General features: G+C 42.1%; 1 protein-coding gene across 9 annotated transcripts in view; it reads left to right on the top strand.

The window, feature by feature from the left end:
• Positions 1-26,443, top strand: part of KLF12 (KLF transcription factor 12) — a 581,105-nt gene that overhangs the window by 225,573 nt on the left and 329,089 nt on the right. For 4 of the 9 annotated variants that reach the window (XM_084767870.1, XM_084767873.1, XM_084767866.1 and 1 more), the window contains exons 3-4: positions 3,154-3,303; positions 7,307-7,362. The exons of 3 other annotated variants lie outside the window; for them this stretch is intronic. The gene's annotated coding sequence lies outside the window, so the exon portion shown is untranslated. The remainder of the gene's footprint in view (positions 1-3,153; positions 3,304-7,306; positions 7,363-26,443) is intronic. 2 more of the 9 variants (XM_084767872.1, XM_084767868.1) reach the window with 1 other exon arrangement.

Genomic DNA, 26,443 nt, shown 5'->3' on the forward strand with positions numbered 1-26,443 from the left:
ACCTCTTCCAGTTATTTTCATCAGTGTAGTGGTTACTGTTCTCTTTGCTTTGACCAAATACAAGAAGCAACTTGTGGAAAGACAGGTGTTTGGCTTCTATTTTAAAAAGGGATACAGTTTGTTATAGTGGGAGAGACATGACGGCAGGGGTATGCGACGATTGGTCACATTGGATCCAAAGTCAGGACGCAGTGAGAAGGGACTGCTGGTGCTCAGCCTGAAAATTCTCATAGACACACCCACAAACTTGTTTCCAGGGCGATTCTAAGTCTAATCTAATTGGTACTGAAAGCGAAGCGTCCTGGTAGGTTAGTTCGAGTAAGAAGATTTCAGGGCGTGGGGAAATGGCTCATTTGGTAAAGAGCTTGCCAGGAGAGCATACGCCATTTGGTTGGGATCTTCAGCATCAGCAGAAAAAGACAGGTGTGGTGGCATGCATTTGTTGCATGTGTAGCCCTAAGATAGCAGGGAGCAAGACAGACAGCCGACACTGACAGATTCCACAGAGCTTGGTGGTCAGCACTTTAGCCAGTTGGGAAGATGTAGGAGGGTAGCGGGAAAAACCCAGCCTCAAACTTTGGCTTACACACCTACTATGATTGCAGCTGTCACAGTGTTAAAGCTGTGTAGCTGTACAATACTTACCTAAAGAAACAACTGAGTGACATTCTTTGCATTTGTGTGTTATGCACACATATGTGCTAGTGTGTGGAGGCCAGAGGTAAAGCTCAAGTGTAAATAGGAGCCATGTGTCTTGTTTCTTGTTATTGGCCAGTTATTGGCCTGTTGCTCACCTAGTAGGATCGGCTGATTGGTCAGTACATTTCTCTCCACCTCTCAGTGTTGGCAGTCCATGCCTCGGATTTTTACATGAGTTCTGGCCATTGAGCTCAGATCTGCATGCTCGGGCAGCCTGCACTTTATTGACCAAGCCGTATATTTTCAGCTCCTGGGTGACAATCTTAGAGGCCATTTTGGTATCCAGTTGGTCCTTGTGGACAGCGCGTCCACCATTCTCGCTGCTCATGAGATAGCCAGCAGATGCTTGTGTAATCAACACATCATTGTGAGACACTTACAAATTCCCTGCCATGTAGCTGCTTTCATGTTCACTGGAAAGTTCTCGCGATGTTTTGATGGCTACAGTTGGTGGGTGGATGCTTCTCCTCGTGGTGGTTACAAGAGGCCATCTCTATAGATGCTTAGGAGCCTAGGGTACTTGCAAGGGATGGAGATGTGCCAGCAAGAGGGTGTCAGCGACTTTCTTCCACACTTAGGGACAGTGACTGTACACTTCAGAGCAACCGTCTTTAACCAGCGAGCCACAATTTCTCATTAGCTCCGCATCCCCAGAGTCATATGGGCACCTTTTCTCTGAGAATAAATCTTATGTCCATAGGGCACTGAAGCAGGTAATCTAAATGCCCGCTTGGACTCAGTGCAGTGCAGACACAGCACCGAGCTGTGAGTCTGGAGCATAAGAAAGCCTGGCCCTTTCATAGAATATTCTCTCACTAATGCATGGTGAATCATAAGTGGAAGTGAAATAATTCTAAGGGAAAATTCAAAATGCTTGCATAACATTTGATTATTTGGTTGAGAAGTACACTGTTTTTGTTGCATGAATGCTTTATGCCGATTGCCTTTTTAATTTCATCGTTTATCTGGACGGGGTCTGATAATGAAATATCATCTTCCAAAGCCCTCTGTCATCTTACTCTGCTCAGCACGGGTCATTTCTTACCTTGGTACTTTGTATTGACATCTTCACTTGTTACCGGAGGAAACACGAGAAAGAAATGAGGCGTTAAGAATTGTGGCTGATCATCACGTACCCCTAATACTTTTGATGGAGGCGTTTGGCCCTCTAATAAATGAAATACTAATGTATTATGTAAGGCTAGCTTACCCAGTAGTCTTAATGTCCTTGAAGTTTCACCTCAGAAATTATAATACAGTCTTGGCTTGCAGTGGCTTTTTTTTTTTTTTTTTTTTTGCTTGAGCCTTTTAAAGGCATTTAGAGACATCTACATGAAGTTTGTGCTGAATTGAACCGCAGAAAGGAAATGTCTTTCTGAGTCAAAATGAAACCAAGTATTCATATTAGGGAGTAATAAGGAAAGAAACAAACACAAAAAATAAACCAAAAAAAAAAAAAAAAAAAAAAAAAGAAATCCTCTGCTCAGGAGCAGGCAGCATTTGCCTTCTGCCAACTGTGAGAACTAGTGAAGTCATCAAGCCTGAGCTATTTTAATCTTGACACGGCGGGTGCGCAGAGGCAGCTGCAGGTGCTGTACAGAGGAAGCGCAGGGACGTTTTTCCGAGGCAGAAAATTTCCCTGCTGACTGACGGCATCCCGGGTGCGCACCTAGTGCCTCTGGCACCTCTATGTAACCGGAGGCGTGTGCAATGGCCCAGGTAGAGACAGTATGGACTGGGGCTACACCAGCCTTTCAGGGAGACCTGCAGCTTCTTCCCCATTGGGAGAGCGGCCCTGTCCACCGTGAGAAGACATGATGATGTTACAAACATGGTGATGGTGAGATGTGGAAGACAAATTGTTTTTATGATTTGAGACGGGGCTCAAGTAACCCTTGGCTGGCTCGAACTTGCCATGGCATGTCCTTTCACATCTCATGCTTTGTTTCTGTCCCCTAAGCACAAGGGTTACAATCATGTACCATCACACTTGGTTTTCACAGCACTGGTCACCAAACCCACAGCCTTGCCCATGCTAGACTAGCATGCTGTCGAATGAACCACACCCCTAGACATAAAACATCTTGAATTTTTCCTCTTCTTTGTCTTATTGTTTTCTTTTGCATTTTTAACTACAGAAGGCTGAAGTGCAAGGGCTATACTTTGCTGACCCAACTCTGTAGGGGGTAACAAGCAAATAAAGGGAACAACAACAACATACACACACACCAAATTGAATACTGTGACGGACAGTGACTCACTTTACAAGAACCCAAAAGTAGGAAGAAATATTGGAAAATTGCATTTTAAATCCTTACCAAAGCATCTCTGGGGCAGGGGGGAAGGTTTTGTAGCCTAAAATACCTTTTCATTTTCTGTGAACTCCACCGTGTGGGTTTTGACATCAACAATCCTTAAGAAAAACAATATAAGTAAATATTTTACGGATTACAGATTTCTCTACCGGATGCTGTCTTAACTACTGAGGACAAGATCGAAAACTGTAGGCACAGCTCCTCCATCCCTTCAGAGACTCAGAAAAAGAGTTCAGGAACGTCAACCAAACAGTGATAAATTTAGAGATGATGAGATCGGGTTCTGGGTGTAAGAAATTAACTCCCTTTCAGCTTTGCCTAGGGAAGCAGTTCTGTTGTAGAAGCAGGCAGTGCTCTCTGATGAGCCTCTTCTTCCAGTAGAGAATCAAGCATGTCATCCCGTGGCCACAGTACACTCGTGGGTCAGGGTGGTGAGAGCTACCGGAGCTTTGTCCTGCTTTTGCTATGAAGCCAGGGCTAAGAAGCTGCTTTGTGCGTTAGAAATAGGACAGCCACCGTCTCAGACAACAGTGGGGATTCTGAAGGTACTTTCTCATTCTGAGTAGGAGGCCAGACCAAACCAAACCAACCCTCCCCCCGCCCCCCAGAGTAAGTAAAGTTGTTCTCTAGAAGCTTGTATGCTCTTCCGTTTGCTGATTAAAGCCTGAACGTAGGAAGACGGGACCTTTCCGTGTCTTATTCAAAAAAGGTTACAGTCCTAAAGCTGCCATGTGAAGGGAAGATGTGACCTGGCATGTGGTCCTGGTAGCTATGGTACTGATGTACAGTACAGTACATACGCCGGTAATGTAATCTTTATTTATAGCCTCCTTGGAACTCAATAAAAAAGACATTTATTGAGAGGTCACCAATTTGTTCCAGATAGAAAGAGATCTGAAGAGTTTGGGTTTTGCTAGGATTTGCAGTACTACTCTATCATTTGATTGAATCCAAAGTAGCAGTGGGGGCATTTATAACTACAGATGAAGAAACTGCCACCCCAGGGCATCTTTTTATCTTTTTACCCAGAGTCCAAGCATCCTGGGAATTTGATACAGTAAATTCTAAAGTTTTTTTTTAATACAATGCTCTGCTCATATGTGTGCCCACCACAAGAAGGCACGAGATCTCATTACAGATGGTTGTGAGCCACCATGTGGTGGCTGGGAATTGAACTCAAGACCTTTGGAAGAGCAGATTGTGCTCTTAACCTCTGAGCCATCCCTCCAGCCCAATATAGTATATTCTAATTGTGGCTGTTCAGTAACTGTCCTGTTAACTTTATTGGGAGAAATTTGGAAAAAAAGTCTAAAGTACCTGTTTCTTCTTTTGTTGATTGTTTATGAGGTTCTCGTAGATCCTGGTTCTTGAAGAGATAGCTGAAAACTGGAATCTAGAACCTTCTATCTATTACAGAAATCCAGCTGCGCTCTTGCTGCTGTGTGAACGAGACAAGTTGCTTAACGTATCAGGCCTCAGTCCCCTAATTGGTAGGATGCACTTAATAGGAACACCTGGGTAAACTCACCCCTGAGAGGTTTGGAAGGAGGAAGTCTAAATTGCCTGGCTTGGCCCCACAGTACAAGAAAAGCAGCAATTCAGTGCGACCTGCTGTTCTGATGGACCACCACTTCTCTTATTTTGTGTGACTCAGAGTTTGGTCTGCATATGTGTGCATAGACCGTGTGCCTGTTTGGTGCCCCTGAAGGCCAGAAGAGGGTGCCAGATCACCTGGAGCTGGAGTTGCCGACAGCTGTGAGTGCTGGGAACTGAATCCACTAGCAGTAATTACTCTTAATTACTGCCAAGACAGCTCTCCTGACCCAAGAAGAGTGTTACCTTATTGGCAGTCCTGAGGCCCTCCTTCAGCAATAGGCATTTTGTTTTGTTCTGAAAGTGTGGGAGCACTGCAGGGAAACTGGAGACCAAGGTATATATATTCCACTCAGGTGATGGTCCTGTTCCCCCTCACCCTATGTACTCTGAAATAATTTCCCATCTGAGATGCTTTATTCCCTTTATTGTTTTATTTATTTATTTGTTCCCTTTATTTATTCATTCTCTTTATTCCTTCATTCCTTCTGGGAGTAAAGTTGAAAGAGTAAAAAACTGCCAATAGAGGGCAGTGCACATTTCAAAGAGCAAAATGTGGGAGCAGGACTCTCACCTCCTAGTGGCAGCTTGCTGGAAAGCATATTGCATGAAGAGGCCTCTTGCTTTCAGGGCCTGAACTCTTTCTGTGAGCAGGGTGTTCTCTGTGGATTACTTAAAAGATACGGTTATTAGGGAAATTTCTCTACACCCCTCTTCTGGGAGGACTAAAGTTTTGAGAGTGTCATCAAGGATCATAATGATAAAAAACAGTTGTTGGATTGGCTCAGGATTTCCTTTTGTTTTGTTTTTTTTTAAATCTCATTCTCTTTGCCTGATTCTTCTCTCTACCTTCTCTCCTTCTTTCCCTTTGTTCTCTCTCTCTTACATGCAAATACCCTCCCATTTAGCTTTTTATTTTTATTTCCTGGTAATATACAGCAAAAGCATCTTTGGAGAAGGCACGTCTCAGCTGGAGTGCGTGGCTTGTAGCCCTATCGACTTGGGAGGTTAAGGCAGGAGGATCAAAAGTTCAAGGCTAGCCTTGTGCTACAGGGTGTGTTCAAGGCCAGCTTGGCAACCTAGTGAGACCCTGTCTCAACAGAAGAAGGAAAATGAAGGCTGGTGATGTAGCCCAGTAGCAGAACACTTGCCTAGCATTAGTGGTATCATAGATTAAATCACCAATAGCCACAAACAAATGAACACAAAATATTGTCCATAAAATTAATTTTTGATTCTTTCAATATTCAATGTAAAAAGCGGATACTACTTTTTCTTTTTCAGGCCACTATTAAATTTGCTGTTCCAATTTATACTATTGCCAGTCTCTGGCCTGTGAATTTGACTCACCTTTTCCACGTGTCAAGGACTAAGGATAAGTAAGAAAAGTAACTAGGAAAAAAGTAACTTGAGGCAGGTTGGGAGATGAAATAACTCATGGGCATGCATCTTCCATCTTTCTCATCGATAGCATGTCTCCTTGAGCTGAGTGCTCTATCTTCAGAAGGTGCCAAGGGTACCAGTGTAGGTCAGTGGCTGAGTGATGCCTAGCCTTGGTCCAACAACCCCACCCCCCACTCCCAGCAGAGTAAGAGCAGGAATGTGCCTAGTTGCCATCTTTTCACTTGCTTTTACATTTGCTTCTGAGTGTTAATCAGAAATCATTTCCTTATTGGGGGGTGGGGTGGTGGTGGCTAGCGCCTCATCTATCCTCTGCTGGCTTCCAACTTGAGGATGGTTGGACTTCTAATCCTCCTGTCATTGTCACCTCTGGTTTATTCAGTGCTGTGCATCACTGTGTACTGAGCTACCTAGCCTTAGACCCCTCCCTTTCTCTCCCCTCCCCTCCCTTCCCTTCCTCTTCCTTTCTTTGTGAGACAGGGTCTCACGTAGTTAAGGATGGCCTTCAGCTTGCTGTATTCAAGGAAAACTTTGATCTCTTCATCGTTTTGCTCTGTGGTATTAGAGGTGTGAGTCTCCACACCCAGTTTAATGTGGTGCCGGAGACAGAACCAAGGCCTTAGAGCATGCTAGGCAAGCACAGCTGAGCAACATCACATGCAGGGCAGGTTTCTTTGGGGGAACATGCAAATGAGGAACGGCTAGCAGATCTGCAGGGAGCTAGGTTCTGCTTTGACCTTGACCTTGACCTGGCTGGCTGGCTTGCACTTAGTACCAACCTGCCAGCATACCACCAACACAGTTGCTGTCTCTTACCTTTTCTTTCTTTGTCTCTCTTTCTCTTCCTCCTCCTCTTCTTTTTTACTTATTAAGACTGTGATGCATAGACTTTATGAAAATAAGGAGAAAGTGTGAAGCTCGGAAGTTTAGAAGCAGAAACGCCTGCCATCACATGTCAGAGCATGCCTTTTAAAAGGTGCCTCATCAGGACGCAGCAGCTTGTGCCTGCTAGGTCACTGTGACTAGTCAGTCCTATCCCTCTTCCTTTGTGCAACTTAAAAATAAGTCCGTGCTCTTGGCTTCAAATCACACTGCGGCTTTCTGTGGCCCCAGGCCTGGCTCATCTAATGACCGGTTATTAATATTTCCCCAGGCCTTCCCTTCTCCTTTTCCAGGCCTCACTAGGGAGGTCCAAGTATGCACATTTATTTTTCCACTTAAATGAATTTCACCCTCCTCTCTCCTGAAGAATTCAGACACGGATTCTAAATATTTTTCCACTCTTCTCTTACATGTAGAACCGAAGCCAAAGCCAACTACGATAAAGGCGGTGTTTCAGAGCAGTGGATTCTAGGTGAGCTGGAGTTTGTTGTAGTTTTTGAACAAAACATTACTTTAGCTCGACAGTACCATTGGAAATGTGATTTTCATTTTCACTCATGATCTTTCTAAGCCGTAGACCAACGCCTGGAAAACGGGGAGATTTCTCATCTGTCTCTGTGTCAGGAGCTCTTTGTGTTCAGCTGAGTTTTTACCCACTCGAGGCAGCCTGTTGCACGACTTCACAGCTTGTGCTGTAGAAGTTCCCTTCTTGTCCGTCACATGCCACATGCAGTGTCATTAGTCTCCCCTGTAAGTAGAAAGATAAGTGACCCTTAAAAAGCAGGCCTTCCTGCCCCCCCCACCCCCCACTAGCACTCGGGAACAAATCTCCTAACAGATGCTACAGAAAGAGGTGATGGTCATGTCGGTGGAATTTCGGTTACATGTATGTACCATGACTGATGTCTTTGCCCAGTATGTTCCTTGGTTTTCTGTTCAGACCATGCGATGCCTTCTTTGTCACTCTTACCATCTCCTTCCCCTTTACTCTCCCTGTTGACCTGTCCTCCTCCCACCTCTTCAGTCTCTCCTCCACTCCCTTTTTCTCTTATCCTTTACTTCGTGTACATCTACATCCTCATAACGTTACCCGTGATGATGAAAAGCTGCACGCCTCTAGCTTCCTTCCCTTCTGAAGTCGGTGTCCGCAGGTGTCAGGTGTCCCCCATCCCAGCCACTCTCTTTCTTCCCTGCGCTCCCCAGTTTGGAAAGTGTTGGCACCCCCATCCCCAGTTTTGCTCTTCATGACTCTTTCCCATCTACGTTTGTTGCCCGTGTGTACCCATCCAGTGCCGCTTGGTTTGGATTAGCATCCATCCCTTTTCTGAGGCCTTCCTGAGCCTCATCTGGTACATCGGTTGGCTGTGGCTCCTGGATTGATACCCACTGCTTTCTAACCACACGCTGTCTGGAGCAACTCAGGGTTTAATGATGCTGATTAACCGCCTTGGCTCCCAGCATTGCTTACCCTTCCTTTCCTACACCCAAAGGGAAAATAGAAATAGATCTTGGCCTTTGCTTCCCTGAGCCATTGTGATTTCTGGCTAGAGAGAGGATCAGAGTAGCCCAAAGGCAGAACACCTGTAAAAACACCACAGAAAGTTGGGTAGAGGGTGTTGCCTGTACCGATGGTGTGGATGGTGTATATTACATGTACAGTGATAGAGAATCCAGACATGGTGTAAGAGCTTGACTGCTTTCTGCTTTACCTTGAGGCAAGATCTCACTGTTTAACCCATCACTATGCAAGCCATCATGGCGTATCTATCATTATGTAATCCATCACTATGTAACCTGTCACTATGTAACCTATCACTATGTAACCCATCACTATGTACCATGTCACTATGTGACCCGTCACTATGTGACCAGTCACCATGTGACCTATCACTATGTAACCCATCATTGTGTAGCCCATATCGGGACTTAGAAATCATCTAATAACACAGCCTGACTTCAAATTCTAATCCATCCTCCTGCCTCGGCCTTCAGAGAGCTTGAATTACAAGTATGTCCCACAGTGCCTGCTTCAGTACATTTCTAGTATTTATTTCTTACCATGGCCCATCATTTTTCTTTCTTCTAGTGAAGTATCCACTGTCAGAGTTTTCCTTTTCCTTTAAGGGACTATAAATCAGCGGGGTGGATTCAAGAAATAGAAATCTAAATTGCTAATTTATTTGATGATAAGTGTACAATTCATTTCAGTGAAAGTATAAAGGGCAGAACTTGACATAGTAAGACTTGAAGTGGGTTTTCTTTTGGTGTCTTTGCTTCCAGTTTTTTCCAGGTACTTAGCAGTGTTGTCAGGGCTTATGTCTTGAGACCTGAAGAGTTTTATGCTGTGTTGGATGCGAGATGCTCTTGAATATGGCATGTGCCTTGTCTGTTTTGGTTTTGCTGCCTATAGCATGTGAGTTCTTACCGATAACCTCCTTTTTTTTTTTTTTTTTTTTTCATAAAGAGGCTTTGGCATTTGTTGCTCATCAGGGATGTTTTGGACCTAGTGTGTCAACATCACAAGCTGCACTATGCCAGGGAAACTTGTGCTGGTTTAATGCCTAAGTGTTCAGTCATTTGAAGTGGGGGTACGTGTGCATTGAAAATAGTCAAGCTCCTGTGTGAATTTAAAATAAGATCTTGAAGTGTATGTGTGTGTGCGCGCGTGCGCATGAGTATGCATGTGTTTATGTGTGTGTATGTAGATGTGTGAGTGTGAGTATACAAGTGTGTGAAGGTGTGTCTATGTGAGTATGTGTGTGATTAAGTCAGAAGATGACTCTGGACTCGGTTCTTTCCTTCCACTTTACTGTGGCTCCTGGAATCTAGCTCGAGCCTTTAGGCCTCCACTGTGGAGTGGCAGGTGCTTTTACCTGATGAGGCATCTGTCTACATCTCAGGTATGATTTTTTTAAAAGCTAAAAAATAATATCTTTATTTTTATTAGAAGACGAGATATAAGTAGTCTTGCCAAAAAATATGTCACGGTCCAGCGGATGGAAGCTTCTGAGATTCATGTCAGTAGTGAAAAGTGCAGGAAACCCTAATTTAATAAGCTCAAAAGACCACGGTCCTCGTTTTCAAACTTGTGTTCTCCCTCGGAAGTTTTGAATGTTTTCTTGTTGATAAAACAAGGCATTTGAATTTGTTTCTAAATTGTCCCCAGACACTGTTTTCATCACTCTAAAAACCAACTGTGTGCTTCTTGCTCTTTCTAGGCAGCCCCGTCAGCCAGGATCTGGGGGCCTGGAACAGGGTAATTGATGCAGGCCAAGTTGAGTGGGATTGCCGTCAGGGTTTTACTGCTGTGGAGGAAGTCCATCTTCTGTCTGCAGCTCTTGTTTAGCTGCTCACTCTCTCTGAAGCTGGGGACTTGAGTTCCCTGTGTTTCTTCAGCTATTTCAACTGGCCTGTTAGCTGTCCAGTCTTGGGAGATAACAAGGGATTTCATGGCTTTTCTTTACTGTCCCTCTGCAGTACGAATTTTGAAACTGTGAATATCCTGAAATAGGCATGTAAGACATCCTGGAGCCATTTCAATTTTAACATGTCCTAAGCTCGTTTATTTGGATGAGCTGTGAGCAAGTGTTTTGCTGTTACTGGGACTTTCCAGACAGGGTAAAAAGTCAGAAGTAATTGAAGTGGACACTGTAGTGTGTCCACCAGTGTGCTATATACATATGTAACGTGTACACACACACACACACACACACACACACACACACACACACACACACACTCAGATGTGGATGCTCATGGAGGCCAAAGGAGAAGGTTGGTTGGCTTGCTCTGTCTTGTTCCTTTCTTGAGGCCGCCTCTCACTGACTCCGCAGCTAACCTGGATGGTTGCCAAGCCCTGGGAGCCCTCCTTCCCCACCCCTCAGAGCTGGGGTTACAGGCTGGCTTGCTGCTCCATGCCTTCCCACTCCCGATGTACAATATGGGTGCAGGAGTCTCAGCACAGGTCTTTGTATAGGAAACACTCTGGAAGAGCTGTCTCTAGCCTTTGAAAACGTTTTTTCTACTCCACCTATATTCATGTGATATTCAGACTTGCAAGCATTCATCCGATAGTGGTTAAAGTGTCCGCAGGTGCTAAGTCCAGTGTTCCAGGTACACAGGCTCCACCCTTTCACAAACCATTCCTCTGGACTTTAGAAGTACCACGGGGTGGTGGTGGAGCAGAGTGTTTAATATGTAACCCGTAACCCAGTGCTTAGCTTTGCCTTCTGCCTCACTGGTTCCTCATTGTCTGGCTCCAACCATCTTTTAACTTCTCTGTATTCTCTGTTTCCTCATCTATGAAATAATGATGTAAACTTGAGCTCATGGTGTTGTGGGGATCATTCAATTATTTAATACATAGAAAAGACTTAGTAGAGACACTACATGGCACATTATAACCCTGTGGTTGCCATTCATAGTGATTGTAGGAAAGGCAAAGAAAATAATGGTATTTCTCTCTACTAAAACTATTATGTTTAATGTCAGAGAATTAGATCCGTCTTATTTCAACGTTACTGACATAAGCAAAGTATATTTAGAATCCAGGCAGTTTTTCACTCTAATAAGTGAATGTTTATTTACTTATTTATTTCTATGAACATTTTATTCAGGTTTACTTATACGATATGTTAAGTATTAAGATGCCAATGGGAGGTGGTCGGCTAATGAAAATGAAAGCAGAAATCTTGGTACAAAACATCCAACATCTGAGCATGAAATTTAACAGGGAAAATACTTTTCCCTTAACTTGCTTTTAGATATCCAGTTTATTATAGCAACTATCTGAAGATGGTCCTTGCCCACACACAGCAAACATGAAACGAGAATCAGGATAGTACTGTTACAGGTTTCACACATCACCTATCACCAGGGTCCGTGGACATTTAGTCTGCCACATGTATTTGTAATAGACTCTGCTTTGGGAGTTCTCGCTACACAGCTGGAGCCACCACGGCGCACCTGGAGAGTTTAGGAGGCAACAAAGCTATTGACTGGTGTAGCCAGGGGGTGAAAACAAGCTAGTGGCAAGAAAGTGACGTTGAGAGGTTTATTGGGCATCAGTGAACAAACTCTAGGCATAAAGGAGAGAGTCCTGGCTGTGGCAAGGGGAGAAGGACAGATGTTGAGAGGGCGTGACCTTGTCTGGAAGCTGCAGTCCTTGATTCTGTTGAATGTGTGCTCAGAAGCATTGCATGGACTTGTTGCTGCCCTACAGCACTGACTTGAAAACTTGGGAAACTTTAATGGAAATTTGCTTCAGGGGACTAATTCTCCCAGGTAGTTCCTAACCATCAGCCTTGGTGTTTACCTTCTTCTTCAGTGAGCTCGGCCCTCAGCTGCCTTCAGCTTCCATGGCTTTGCCTTCCTTATTTTTAGCACATTCTAATACTCTATTACAAATCTTCCCTTCATTTTCTAGGTTATCCCTTTGCTCGAAAGACAATTTCCTTGGCTATGCAGAAGCTCTTGAGGTCCATGTATCCCATTTGTCTATTTTTGCTTTTGTTGCTGTGCTTTTGGGATTATATCCACAGTTCAATGCTTGGGACTCTTCCCTGTTTGCAGATTCAGGGCTTTTCATACTCCTCAGATGCATTATTTCCTAGTTCTCCCAGTGTTTTCAGAGGCAACATCTATTCTGTCACACCCACCATCTTTGGGATGTGGTGTCAGCTCTGCCATGTGGCCCGTCACTGTCTTCTGATCCATTTCTCATTGTTTCACTTTTTTATTGTAATTCTTAAATTCTGTGAACACTTGCTCTGTTAAGAATCTTGTCCCGAGAGCCTCCTGTTTTACTTGTTGAATGCTTTAAGGAAGTCTGTTCTTTCTGATTGGACACCAGTCAGCTTCCTGGTTGTTATGAGCTTGTCTGTTTGTTGAGGCAGGAGGCACCTTTAGGGCTTAATCTATGGCTGCTTGGCTTCTCTGTAGAACTGCCTTCTAAACTTGGAAGTTTATAAAACAGAACTAGAGGGCAGTGTGTTGCCTGGATGGCTCATATCTAGATTCCTTGGATCTGCCACTTCTAACTCCATTCTTTTTAAAAATATTTTATTAATTTATTCATATTACATCGCAATTGTTAGCCCATCCCTTGTATCCTCCCATTCCTCCCTCCCTCCCACTTCCCCCCTATTCTCCTCCCCTATGTCTGTGACTGAAGGGGACTTCCTCCCCCTGTATATGCTCATAGGGTACCAAGTCTGTTCTTGGTGACCTGTTATCCTTCCTCTGAGTGCCACCAGGCCTCCCCATCAAGGGGACGTCTGAGCCTTTTCCTCTACCCTGGGTAGAGGATCTCTCAGTGGAAGCCTGTGTTTTGTTCTGTTCATAAGCTTCTAGTCTTCTGGGCCTGGGCATGCAGTCCTATAGGTGAGTTCATTAGAGTAGGAACCTTATTCATCCCTAGATGGTTTGTCAATGAGTCTCCCTGTTTTTAGCTTAGCCTCATCCAGCTTTTTTGGGGTACACACATCATTTATTTACCTTTCATCCGTCCACTTTTTTTTCTTTCCAAAAAATAATTTTGGCTTTATTAACTCATTTCTCATTCTCTGCCCAAACAAAAATCTGTCACCTGCCCTTGTATTTGAACTGGGGAGAGGGTGAAAGTCAGTGTTTATGCTCGCCTGCTCTTTGCTCAGAGGCAAGCTATATTCCTGTTGACTTTCGGAGTTTACCTTTCTGTCAATGATCTATCCATATGCTTTTCTGTTGGATTTCTTGTTTGCGCCTCCACCCCCAATGGTGTTTCCTAATCTAGTCTAGAGGTTTAATTCATTCTTAGGTTTATGTCATAAGTGTTGCAGCACTGGAGTACGAGATAGAGCTGTTCTCTGAAAGTTTTCCAGGCGCTGCTGCGTGTTACTGGGGCTGCTTCTGGAACAAGTGTCATTACTACAGAAGTTCCTAGAACACACAGATCCTGAATGGTTTAATGCCCTGCAGTTCTGGTGTTAGAAACACAGTCATTGGGTGGTGGTTATTATAGAGCATTTGATCTATATGTGTTCTTTTGGTTGAAAAATATAAAAACCACAACTGTTCAGGCTGGTTGTCCCCCACTCTGTTCTGACTTTTCTTATTTATTACAGGGTTTCTGTTTGTTAGGACACACCTGGCTGTAGATTCTACACAGATGTCATGGTAAAGCTGACATCTTCTTGTCTTTATATATAGACAAGTAAGTTCTCAGTCAGCAGGATAAAAACCTGATGTTGAGTGTATGTATGTGAATCCATCTTTAAAGTCTTCCGGCGCACATACGCACCACACACTAACATATTATGCCACTGGTGTTCTTGCTATCTGTAGCTTTTAGGTTTTTTTTTTTTTTCAGGTTTCTTTGTGTCACTGTTACATTATATAATGCAACACTTTGTAGTGAAAGTAGATACAATCCGGTTCTTAGCTGATGAGTATTTTCCTATCTTATGAATGGTGTACTATTTTACATACAAAGAAATTAGGTTTAAAAAAGTAATCGGATGCATTCCTTTTGACTCCCTGTCTCATCCTTTTCCTGTTTCTATTGTATGTAATGGAGATGCCATTGCTAGAGGGCAAGCTAGTGTATTGACTCCTGAGGAATATTCCCAGGCCCAAGAATGATCCAGCTGTAAACTGGGCTATACGTGGGTTCTTGAAGATGGAAGAGCCCACCCTCTGTGGCTGCCCTGAGGAGCCTGCTTCACTCTGCAGTGAGGGCAGCCACACCTTGGTCCCTGGCCATTTCAGTTTGATGATGTGTCCAGCTAACTCTGATCCTTTAGCCAGTCCAGGCTTGATGAGTCAAAAGCGGGCTTGCAGCTTACAGTTCTGTGAAACAAAAATATCCAGAAAGTGACGCTGTTCTTAGGTATCCGGCATTCTGCAGTTTAAGCAGTGTCCTGAGACTCTTCTCTCTCTTCCTTCCTCCAGCTTCGCTGCCTCTGTTTGCTTTCCTCAGGCATATCACAGTGTGGCAGCCGTACAGCTGCGAGCTGCCTCCCATATCCACAGTGAAGACGCTACAGCCAGGGAATGAGCAACTACTCCCTGATAACTTACAACCGGCTGGCTATCTCTTTCCCTAATCCTCTCAGGGTGACAGGGAGGAGAGACAGGCCCCTGTGCCCACTGACAGCATAGGGGGGAGAGACATATTAACCTCAACATTGGTTAAGCAAAGGTCCTATGGAATGGAAGAGGACTGTGTTGGAAAAGAAGACATTTCTCTATCTAGTCATGTAGTATACAATTATTGTATTTCATCTTCATGACATAAAATAACAATATATATGCTAATTTTCTGATACATATTTTCCATGTTTTAGTAATAATTCCTATACAAAGCAGCTAATATTAAAATGAATAATTTCTGTGAATCAATAATCACAAGGTAGTAAATGATAAATAACATCTAGAGTGATACAGTAAGCATAGGTAAATATTTACTGTGAGTGAAATCTCCTTGTAAAGGTGGATAGTAAATGGCTCAAATAAAAACGTCTGCGGTTATGAAATCATGGGATCTAAGTAGAGTATATTTTCAGCTGGGATAACAGAGCATCCCTGCTCAAGAGGCCTCAGTGCACATATGCAAGTGGTCTCTACTCCAAGTGAGAAAATGTCCTTACAGCATTCATTTCTAATTGATGTGCATGCGTGTGTGTGTGTGTGTGTGTGTGTGTGTGTGTGTGTGTGTGTGTGTTTTCCTCTGATCCTATCCAGTTTACTCCTTTGCAACAGGATCCCTCACTGAAACAGAAAGTCATTATTTCAGCTAGGATACCTGACCATGGAGCTACCTAGATCTGTGTCTCCATCTCCCAGTTCCAGAGCTGTAGGCACATGCATCCATACAAGTCTTTTTACATGTGTGCTTGAGATTTGAACTCATGTCTTCATACTTGTACAACATGTACTGTTACCTGTAAGTCATCTCCTAATCTGCGTTTCTAATTTGTAGCCACTTTTTAAAAAAATCACCTTTCCTCCACTCGACACACCTACTGACACAATTGCTTATCAGTTTTTTATTATTATTACCATTACTACTATTATTGTTGTTTGTTATTATTATGTTTTTTGAGATAAGGTTTCTCTGTGTGGCTTGGCTGTCCTGGAACTTGCTTTGTAGACTAGTCTACACAAACCAGATCCATCTGCCTCAACCTCCCTAGTGCTGGAATTAAAGGTATATGCCACTACTATCTGGTGTGCTGCTGATGCTACTGTTCTTCTTCTTCTTCTTCTTCTTCCTCCTGCTCCTCCTCTTCCTTTTCCTCTTCTTTTCACCTGTGGCAAAATCTATCTCTAATGGCTGCCTAACTGAAATGGGACATGTTTCCAAAATACACCTCTTTATTTTTAATACAGCACATCTGTGCTGTTCTGTAGAAATAAGTCCCACCCCTTCATATAATTGTGGGGAAAAAAATGCAATAGTAGTCCAGCAAGTTCTCCTGAACTCTGCACTCAGTTTTCTCTGTCATTGGAATCTTTGACTGGTAAAGTATATTTGTTCTAGGCTGTAATTTTTTTTTATTTTTATTTTTATTTTTTAGTTTCTCGAGACAGGGTTTCTCTGTGTAGCCCTGGCTGTCCTGGACTCACTTTGTAGACCAGGCTGGCCTCCAACACACAGTAATCCACCTGCCTTGCCTCCCAAGTACTGGGATTAAAGGCGTGCACCACCACGCCCGGCTAGGCTGTAAATCTTTTAACTATAGTTCGTCCTTCATTCGGATTGCTTCAAGTTTTATCAGTTCTATTTCTGTTAGATATTCTCATTTGGTGTATCACGTAACATCTGTGGTCACATCCCTTTGATGCCTATCGGCTGTATCAGTGTGTCAGACTGTCCCATATTGGATGGCCATGCCAGTATGAAGACTTCTGGCCAGGGACTTTGTACAGTGCCTCACAGTTGCAATGGACTTGATGACCTCATGGTTATGTCTGGGGCTGCGGGGTTCTGGGAGGAGAGCCACATTCAAAGGCAGATGCCTTGGCTCCGTTACCTGCTAAAATTAGATTTGTTGGATTTTTCCATTTTGTTGTTTCCCACCTGTTTTGTGTGTCAGTATGAACTGTACATTTATTTTATTCATATACTGTAATCTAGTACTCTTTCAGATTGATTTGCTGCCATTGTTGTGTGATTTTTTTTTTAAGTATTTTTTTTTAAGTAGCAGTGTTGCTCTTTGGGGCACTTGAATATACTGCATACTAATCTCTCGTCCATCTTTTCTCCAGTCTTGGCACCAGCAGTTTCTCAGAGCAGCTGTGGCTTCTCTTGTTTGAGAGTGGTATCGGAACCCACAAATCTGGTGTGGGGTGTGTGAGGCTGGGTCTTGCCAGGCACTTGTTCTTCATGCTGTTTTCTAGATGCAGAATGAAACCTCCTTAGTGACATTTCTGTTGCAGGAAGAGGAGGTGTGGTGACCATCCCTGTATGGAACAGGGGCCACCCATGCTTTTAGATATTTTAGCCCCCCGTTTCTCTCCAGCATGGGAGCCTTTTCTTTCTCTCACTGGGAGCTTTGCAAGGTGCTTTGTTTTTCTGGACACTCTGACGAATTACTCATTTAAGGGCACAATGTGAGGTGGGATTTGTTAGCTCTGATAGTTGGGGAAGCTGGGGAAGTTATTTATTGATTGCCCGGGTCATACTTTTTCTCTCTCTCAGTTTTGTCGAAGAGGCTTAGCAGTGAAACATGGTGCGTTAGCGTGTGCTGGATATTGTTGATGGCGGTAAGAATAACGGCAGCGTTTTCTACAGAACTGTCCTTGAAGTCAAGAGGGTACGCTTCCTGTTTGAAGTGATTGGTGCTCTTCCACATGGCTTCCAATGCACACGGCCATTGCTGTGAGGCTGTGCCTAATGTGATCAAATGAGACCCATTGTCCAGTGTCCTACGAGTTAAATCTTTCCAGAAAGCATAAATATAATGGAGAAACAATGCTTTATTCAAGCAGCTCTTTCTAAGGGAAGGACCTACACTCAGCTGTGGAGAAGATTGATTTTATCCCCTAGAACTAATTAGTGGAGCACAGGAATCCATCCTCCCATCCATTCTGTCTCTGTCTCCCTCCCTCTCCCTCTCCTCCAGCCCTTTCTCCTTTCTCTGTTTTTCTCTCTGTGTTTGTTTCTGCCTCTCTTTTTTTAAAAAAAGTTTTTCTTTTTTACATATACATTTATATTATTACTCATATACACAATAAAATACCACGGCAAGAAGAACCACAAAACAATCAGGAATTATATAATGTTACATTCACAGTGCTTTGGCTATTTGTATTTGACAGCTTTGTAGAAAATATCTTTCCTATCTTGGTGTTTCTGCCTCTCTTATGCTGGCAGATTTCCACCCACCTTTCCACTGAGGAAGTAAAGATGGCTGGAGCGGGGGATACCAAGAGCTGATGTCTTGAGCTGCAGACACAACTCAGAGAGTGAACACAATTGGCTCAAGTCTTTACATTCTCAAAGCTCCGCCCCAGTGTCAAATTTCCCCCAGCAAGGCCGTACCTCCTAACCCTCTGGAAACAGAAGGGCCAACTGGGACCATGTGTCCAAACGCCAGAGCCTACAGGGACCATTCCTCATTCAAACCACATGGGTTCAGTTTCTGAGTTCCTTTGCTTCTGCATCATCACCAATAGAATGGGGGTCAGGTCCAACCAGGAGGAGTTACCTTTTTCCTCCTCTGTTTTAGTCAGCACTGCTACGTCCTCCTCCTTTGAAGCATTTGAACACATTAATTTTTGATGTTTGAAACAATTCAATCTGTCAGAGGATAAAGGCCTTCATTTTATTTTCCCTTTGGCCATTTGTGGGGTAATTAGAAAAGCTTGAACAGAGCGAGTCGCTCATTTCATCCAATCTTTCAAGTTTACCGACTTAATGAAAACTAATATCTCATGAGTGGGTTCTCAGTTCAACCTTGTGAAGAGCTTTTCCAGGCAGTTAGGCAGACCTCACTTATCATGTGTGAACCTTTAAAAAGCCGATCTCTTCTGTCCCTCTCCCCTCCCCCGAGCCTTTAGTTCAGGCTGCTGGAAACACCTGATATTTTTCTGTCAACCTTGTGCGTGTGAGGATTGCAGGCATGCGCCTTTACCACTCAGTCTGGCTTTCTCTCTGTTCCCCGCCCCCCTTCCTTCCTTCCTTCCTTCCTTCCTTCCTTCCTTCCTTCTTTTTTTCCCTTCCTTTTTGATTTTGGATGTGGATTATCATGTGGAAGATCTTGATCACCCTTGAATCTCTCATTTGCTGCCTATTTTCTCTTCCGAGGCATGGGCACGCCCTAGAAAAGCTTCCTGCTCATCGAGATCCACTGTGCTGTCTCAGTTTTAATGTGAGCCCCAGTTAAACGCTTTCTTCATATTCACCTAAGTGCTTTATGAGTTTCTGTTCTATGAAGCATACATCTTATCTGTCTGAGTGAGTGACACATTGTAAATACTTAACATCATGTACTTATAAGCACCTTCCGAATTACTTTATTACCACTTAAACATACTTATCAGGTCTTACTTAATTGATGTTAATACTCAAGAAGCCATTAAATCTTTCTGTCCACTCCGACTACGGCAGAACCAATATTTGCAGAGCCCAAGCTCATAAAATTTTCCAGACAGTACAGTTGAAGGAGGAATTCTCCTTCCTTGCTTCCCATCCTTTTGGTAATACTTGGGATATTCTGGCCACTTGGTATCTTTATTATGGTAGCAACAGGAAGTATTGCCTGGTGGGGGGGGCAGGCTACCAGGTCAGATATATGTTTTCAGGATTGAGTTGTCGTCCAGATAGCCCTTGAAACATTATCAGTAAGAATCAAGCCACTAGATGACACAATTCTTAATACTTAAGTTATGATTAATATCACAAATGGTACAAAAAATAATATCAAGCACCTAGACTACGTATCTTTAACATAGTATGTTTTATATGCTGAAGATAAAATTACTATTGCCATTTTTCAAATGATGAAATTGAAGCATAGAGAAATATGCACGTGTATGCATTCACGCAGTGAGCAGTGAAGACAAAATTGAACCATAGGTTTCTGACTCAAGATTTTTCTTTAAAAGCTCTGCTAAGCCGGGCAGTGGTGGTGCATGCCTTTAATCCCAGCACTCGGGAGGCAGAGGCAGGCGGATCGTTGTGAGTTCAAGGCCAGCCTGTTCTACAAAGTGAGTCCAGGACAGCCAAGGCTACACAGAGAAACCCTGTCTCGAAAAACCAAAAAAAAAAAAAAAAGCTCTGCTAGTCTGCTCTGAGGATTTCTTCTCTAGGAATCTGTGAGTGCATGTGAATGCGAGCGTGTGTGTGTGTGTGTATTTACTTCAGTGAACAGGGGAGTTGAGTCACTGTAGCTTCACTTTTGGATCCCTATTTCTTTTTAATTAATTAATTATTAATTTATTATTTTTATTTTTTATGTATACATTTATATTATTACACATATATACTATAAACTACCTAGAGCAAGAAGAACCATGAAATAATCAGGAATTATACAAGTGTTACATTCATAGTGTTTTGGCTGTTTATATTTGTATTTGAAGAAAATATCTTTCCTATCTTGGCAAGGCTAGAATTCTGAATGTAAATCCATATCTATCATATCTCATCTTTATCAACTTAAAACATCTATCTAGACCTAAAAACAAGATTTTAACCCCTAAACAACTATACTTAAGTGTAACACTAAACTATCTGGTCTTCAACCCTATCCGTGACTTGAGAGAGACAGTGACCCGAGTAGACAGGAAGTGCAGGTTAGCAGCTTCCAAAGAGACAGAGACAGTTTGCTATCTGAATGGTCACCCAAAACTCTATATAATGTTGGAGCGCCATCTTCAGCCTTCTGGTCCTATATACCTGACAGAAATATTTGTGAGGCAGGAACTGCTGAGGACTTGCTTACCCTGTCTTGGCAGAGGTTGGCCTGGCTGTCAACTGTGCCTGCATCCAAACTTGGCCCAATTTTAGGCAGAATTCTGTCTGTGGCAGAAATGAGGACATTTTGCCCAGAGGCTGGTTTGCTACAATTGAAACCTTCTCCATAAGTAGGTTCTTTGATGCTCATCATCATCTTTGAGGCAGGCTGGGTGTTGCCGGGAGTTACCCTGTCTTATTGTCAAAGAATCCTTAAAATAATAAAAACATTGTAAATGTTGTATTCTGTAGGTCTCTAAGGTTTTTGAAAACCTTATCTAACTATTTTATGTTACCTACCTATAGAATCATATCCGTCTGTTAAACCTAGGATGTATATTCTTGTGATAAAAATAGACTAGTAATTGACATGACTGTGATTTGCTCAACTAACAATTAACTTGTATTACTTAATTATCTTAAGCAGCCTACAAGAGCACTTTCAAAGTATTGGAAGTAAACCTTGTATTATAGTAGCATTGTATGGGCACAATACTTCATATTAGAGTAGAAATATATATAATGAGTGTGAAGAATAATAGTACATTTGAATTTTGTACCAATGTATCCAAATTAAACTTATTTTGCATCAATATACAAAATTCTATGCCAGTGAATTAAAAATAGCCTTGTGAGTATCAATTAAGGGATTAAGTTGAGTAGATTCAGTAATCTACTTTTTGTCCTATCATCCCTATATATTTCTATATTTCTCCTTCTTTCTTTACAACCCCTATCCCCCAACCTAAGAAAGAAAGATAAAGGAAAAATAAGACATCCCTAAGTTCAACCTCGTTTTCTGTCTAAATAAGACCATTAATAACTTATATCCAACTCCCAATGAAAATAAACATCTATAGACTGAGAAAGCAACCAAAAACCTACCCAACCCTCCTTAAGGGAAATGGGGAGTGGTTCTCTGAAGGTTTCTTCCGGCTGATTTCGGATGAATAATACTTTTATCGGGGCCCAAATAAAATTGTGGAAAATGCTTGAACAAGCTAATAATACTATTTGTGTTCCAGTTTCTAAATGTTGAGAAATTCCTGGCTTAATAGAAGCACTATGTGTGACAGTCTGAAATGCTGGAGCAATTTGGATTGGAAGCTTTCTTTGAAGCTGTCCTGGGAGCTGTCCTGTTCTGATGAGGAACAGCAACTGAAGTACTTGGTGCTGGGACATGAAAGATGCAGGATGTCAGTGTCGAGCATGCTGAAAGGAATGAATCCTGTCAGGTCTGATCCAGTGTCAGTGTCCAGTTCTTTTGTTCTGAAAATGTATAAATTTCTCACAAGCATTATACAGTCCTAAAATTTTAAATATATGAGGTTTACAGGATGCACAGAATAATTAAGGCTGGTTCTCTGTTTTTTGTATGAGCACAAGAAAGACATCTGTACATCTTCATTCATACCATAGGAAGAATAGCATTTAATAATACAAGAAAGACATCTGTACATCTTCACTCATGCCATAGGAAGAATGGAATCTAATAATAAGACAGGGGGGATTCTGTAGCCAACAAGAATAATTGGCTAGGCATAGTTGGATTCCTCTTTTATCAGTTTGAGGTGTTGGTGATTTTAATAATGAGTATGAAGAAGTGTGCTTACTGTAAATAAGTTAACTATTAAATGTAGTCTTTTACACAGTTTTCCTTTGATAATAAATCTTAAGACTATTGAGGGACAGTGCCTTTGAGTATATACTTATTAACCCATATCTTTTGTTCAGTGTCTGTCTTGATGCACAGAAAGGCAAATAAAACACATCTTCTTTTCCCTGAGCGCTACTACGGTAAACACTTCCCTTGGTAATTAATTATGCTACATGAATACTTATACTACAAAACACACAAAATATCACATATACTCACAGGGGAAACACAGGGATAGAGGAAGAAGAGGCTGCTATGTGCTTGCTTGTGATTGGTTAGTAAGATAGAGGCTAGCGTATTGGGGGAAAGAATTTTAGAGGCATGAATGAAGTTTTAGTGGGGTTTTATTTAACTCTGGACAACAGTTAAGGCAATGCAGGGGGTAAAGGACGACTCCAAGCATCATTTATGTATGGGACCTGGTCAGAACTCACGTAATGAGAATGATTAGAGTGAAGAAAGAGTCAAGGTCAATGGAGAGCTTTTGAATGGAAGAGTCTGAGAGGGTAGGTAGAAATGAAATGACACATGGTGCAGGCATTTTGGATGGCCACGGTCATTGGAAACCTGGCTTGTGCAACTAATATTATGTATTGAAGAATAAGGGACACTCCTGGAAAGTTGGTGGCACAATTTTCAGTTTGTTGTTTATTCGTTGTCTTTAGATGCTTTGAAGTGGAAAGTGCAGAGGATTTGCATGTGTGCCAATGATGGCTTCCAGCCTGTAGAGCCAGAAGCCCATTTCTTGGCTTGATGTAGGATTCTCATTGAGTCTGAGGGCTGAAGAGCTTGGGCCAGGACCCCAGATGCTCTGCCTTTCTTTTGGTGGTTGGCCATTGTGCATGGGTCTATTTCCCACGTACAGATAGTGTGGACCACACTTTCCCTCTTTCTTGGTGGTGCTTTCTATGAGAGAGCGTGAATTTTACTGCCTCTGATGGCCTTTACCTTATCTTTGGTTCTAGAGTGGTACTTGGCTGGCTTGAAAAAAATGTGAGTTATTGGTGAGTGATGCCAGCAATCTGTGGTTATTACGTCTTTCCTATACATTGGTACCCGTGACAGATAACTTTTGACCTAGGAAATACAACTTTAAGGGTTATTTTTAATGACTTATTTATTGACTTATTTATTTGAGAATACTGGGATCAAGAGTCCTGCCTATATAATAGGTTTATTATTCAAGTCATACATGTGTTGAATCCTTTCTGTGAGAATGTTTGTTATTGGGCTACTCACTCTTAAACAGTCATAAGCTCATTTGAACAAGCCACACTGCACACATCCATCAGTGGAAGGCATTGTTTCATGGGAAGTCTTGAAACCATAGTTTATGAGTGAAAACTGACTGACATTACAATGTAGTCCTGTGTGTAGATCAATTGTTTGGTGGAGGCAGTTTTTCCATTTTTGTCTATCATCTTCCATACAGTGAACACCTGAGCTGAGGATAAAGATGTATGTGGAAGTAAAACCTCTTTTTAAACTTATTTTGAAATTTAGTACTTCAATTCATTCCCCTTCCCACTTCAAAATAGAATTATTTGAGTAATAAGTCTTTAATGAGTTCAAAGTTTAATTCCTTTTTTGCTTTTGAAAATTTTTATATGGTTATTTTTCCATAATACTTTTTATATATTATGTTAGAAATATAAATCCCAAAGAACTGGCTAGATTAACTTGGCAAAAGTTGAAGTATAAAGATATTGTAAATTGTAAATTAATCAGAAATAAAGATAAAGTATCTTTTAAGTAGGAGCTCACACTAATTGGAAATTAAATTATTTACTTATTGATCACCTTCACAGGAAAACACAGATTTTGCAAAGTAAATCTAATAGTTGTGTTTTTGAAAACTGATACTAGGTTAATAGTCTTACTAGTGAAAATATGCGTTAGTAAAGCTAGGTCCCCCTAAGCAGCTTTCACTCCTAATATATGCATAGTTTGAACTATGTGGTAAATTTAGTTTGAAGAATTTAACATTTCTAAGAACACATATTGAAAGCTAATTTAAAGGACACATCTGTCATCCAATACATTTCCCTTTCCTGGAAAGAGTCTGTTGCTGTTCCATGCCATTATGTCAGAACAACTTGAGCAAAAAATTTCTCCCCGGAGCAGGCATTTTAATGATGTGAACCTTAAGTTCATCTGGCTATTTTATAATAATCACATATCATTTGTCTTGTGAACTGTGAACGGGGTGGTGATTGGCCAATGTGCTTTCTTCCGAATTTGAGCATGACATGTGCACCTTCTGCAGATACTGTGTTGTCCTTTCTCCGTTACAGCACGCCTGCACCTCTTTTCCTCACTGTGTGGCTTGGATGTTGGATGCTTGGATTGTGAGTACATCTGTGTGTGCCTGTCATGCAAGTATGTAGCTAGGCTCCAGGCATGAGGGTCTGCTTAATGCATTCTGGATGCATGGAGGCCTAAGTGCATCGTGTTAGGCTAACATTGTTTGCAGTCAGCAGAGATTTTTTTTTTCAGAAGTAAGTTTAAAATGCATGCTCATGGGAATCACTTGGGTTGGCCCTTTTCAAATTCAAAGAGACCCAGATCTCTTACCAGGTCCCTTACTAGCTGCTCCCACTGTTTGCATCTTACAACAGCAGAGCACAGAATCAAAACCAAGAAATTGGCATTGGTACAATCTACACAGTTGATTAGGAGCGCAGTAGTTTTTACATTCAGCCACATTTTTGTGCTTGTGTATGTAGTTGGCAGTAATTTTATCCCATGTATCAAGGCCAGAATCAACATATGGGGCTTCTGTTTGAGTTTCCCCATTCGTTCAGGGCTTTCTTGAACCACCCTTTAGAAGCTTTTTTTTTTTTTCTCTATCCTTAAACCAAATTCCTAACAGTCTTAACTTTGCACTTTGCATTTTAACTGTGACATGCAAAAGATGTTTATGTTGAGAAAAAGGAAACAGCAACAGTTGAATTTGTTAACAGACCCAGTCGATTAGACATCTCGGATCCAGGCTACTTTCCTTAACTTATGAGTTAACATGCTCAGTGTACGTGTGCACTCACATGATCAATGTACATGTGCACTTGTCTGTCAGTGTCTGATGTAGCACAGCGCCATGTACAATGAACATGTCAAATGAAACATTTTAAAATAAAAGAAAGCAAAAGATTCTTAGAGGTTTGTTTCTTGGTGTTAGGATTGCCGATACTATCATAGGAGAGTCCGTACTATGAATCACACACAATTTGTAGTCCCGTTGTATGTATGTATGTATGTATGTATGTATTTATGTATGTATGTACATGTATGGATTCACAGAATAGAAGTAGAATGTTCAAAGAAAAAATTCAACATCCATGCTATTAATGACTTAAGTACTAAGAAGTGCATTTTAGAAAAATGATCTTATGAGTAAAACCTTGGGTTCGAGTACTCTGAGTTTTGGGTTGGTATGGTTGGGGAGTTCATGTGTGTAAGTGAGCTGTTAAGATGGCAGCATGTTGTAGGCCTAGGTGTCTCTGAATATGTGCCCATGTTCTCAAGAGGAGATCTCACCCTTGGGGTGAGGACAGCATCTTGGGTTGCAGACATGCAGCTATCCACAGCAGGAATTTGACATAGAAGGGGAAATTGTTTTTCGTGGAGGAAATTGTTACGCTTTTAAAAATGACTCTCCCATGTCACACAGATAAAAATAGCCATGTCACTTTACAAGGTTAGGAATGCATCATGGCTTGACTGGCTGGTAAAGAAGAGGAGCCACTGCTTCCATGCGCAGTTGCTCCTTCAGGAAGTTCCCAGTGCTAGGGGATCATGGGAGGAAGGTCAATCTTAGCTTGAGTTGTCAAAGGACTGTCCTTTTCCGCTGACTCAGCTATACTATTTCTTCTCCTGCTCTCAATCCCCACCCTGGAGCTGTTTTTAGAGCTAAGGAACCAGGAAAACTTGTTTTAAGGAGTAAAACATTCAGGCACA

Source organism: Acomys minous (genome assembly GCF_964271855.1).
Source record: "Acomys minous genome assembly, chromosome: 18".
Classification (NCBI taxonomy): domain Eukaryota; kingdom Metazoa; phylum Chordata; class Mammalia; order Rodentia; family Muridae; genus Acomys; species Acomys minous.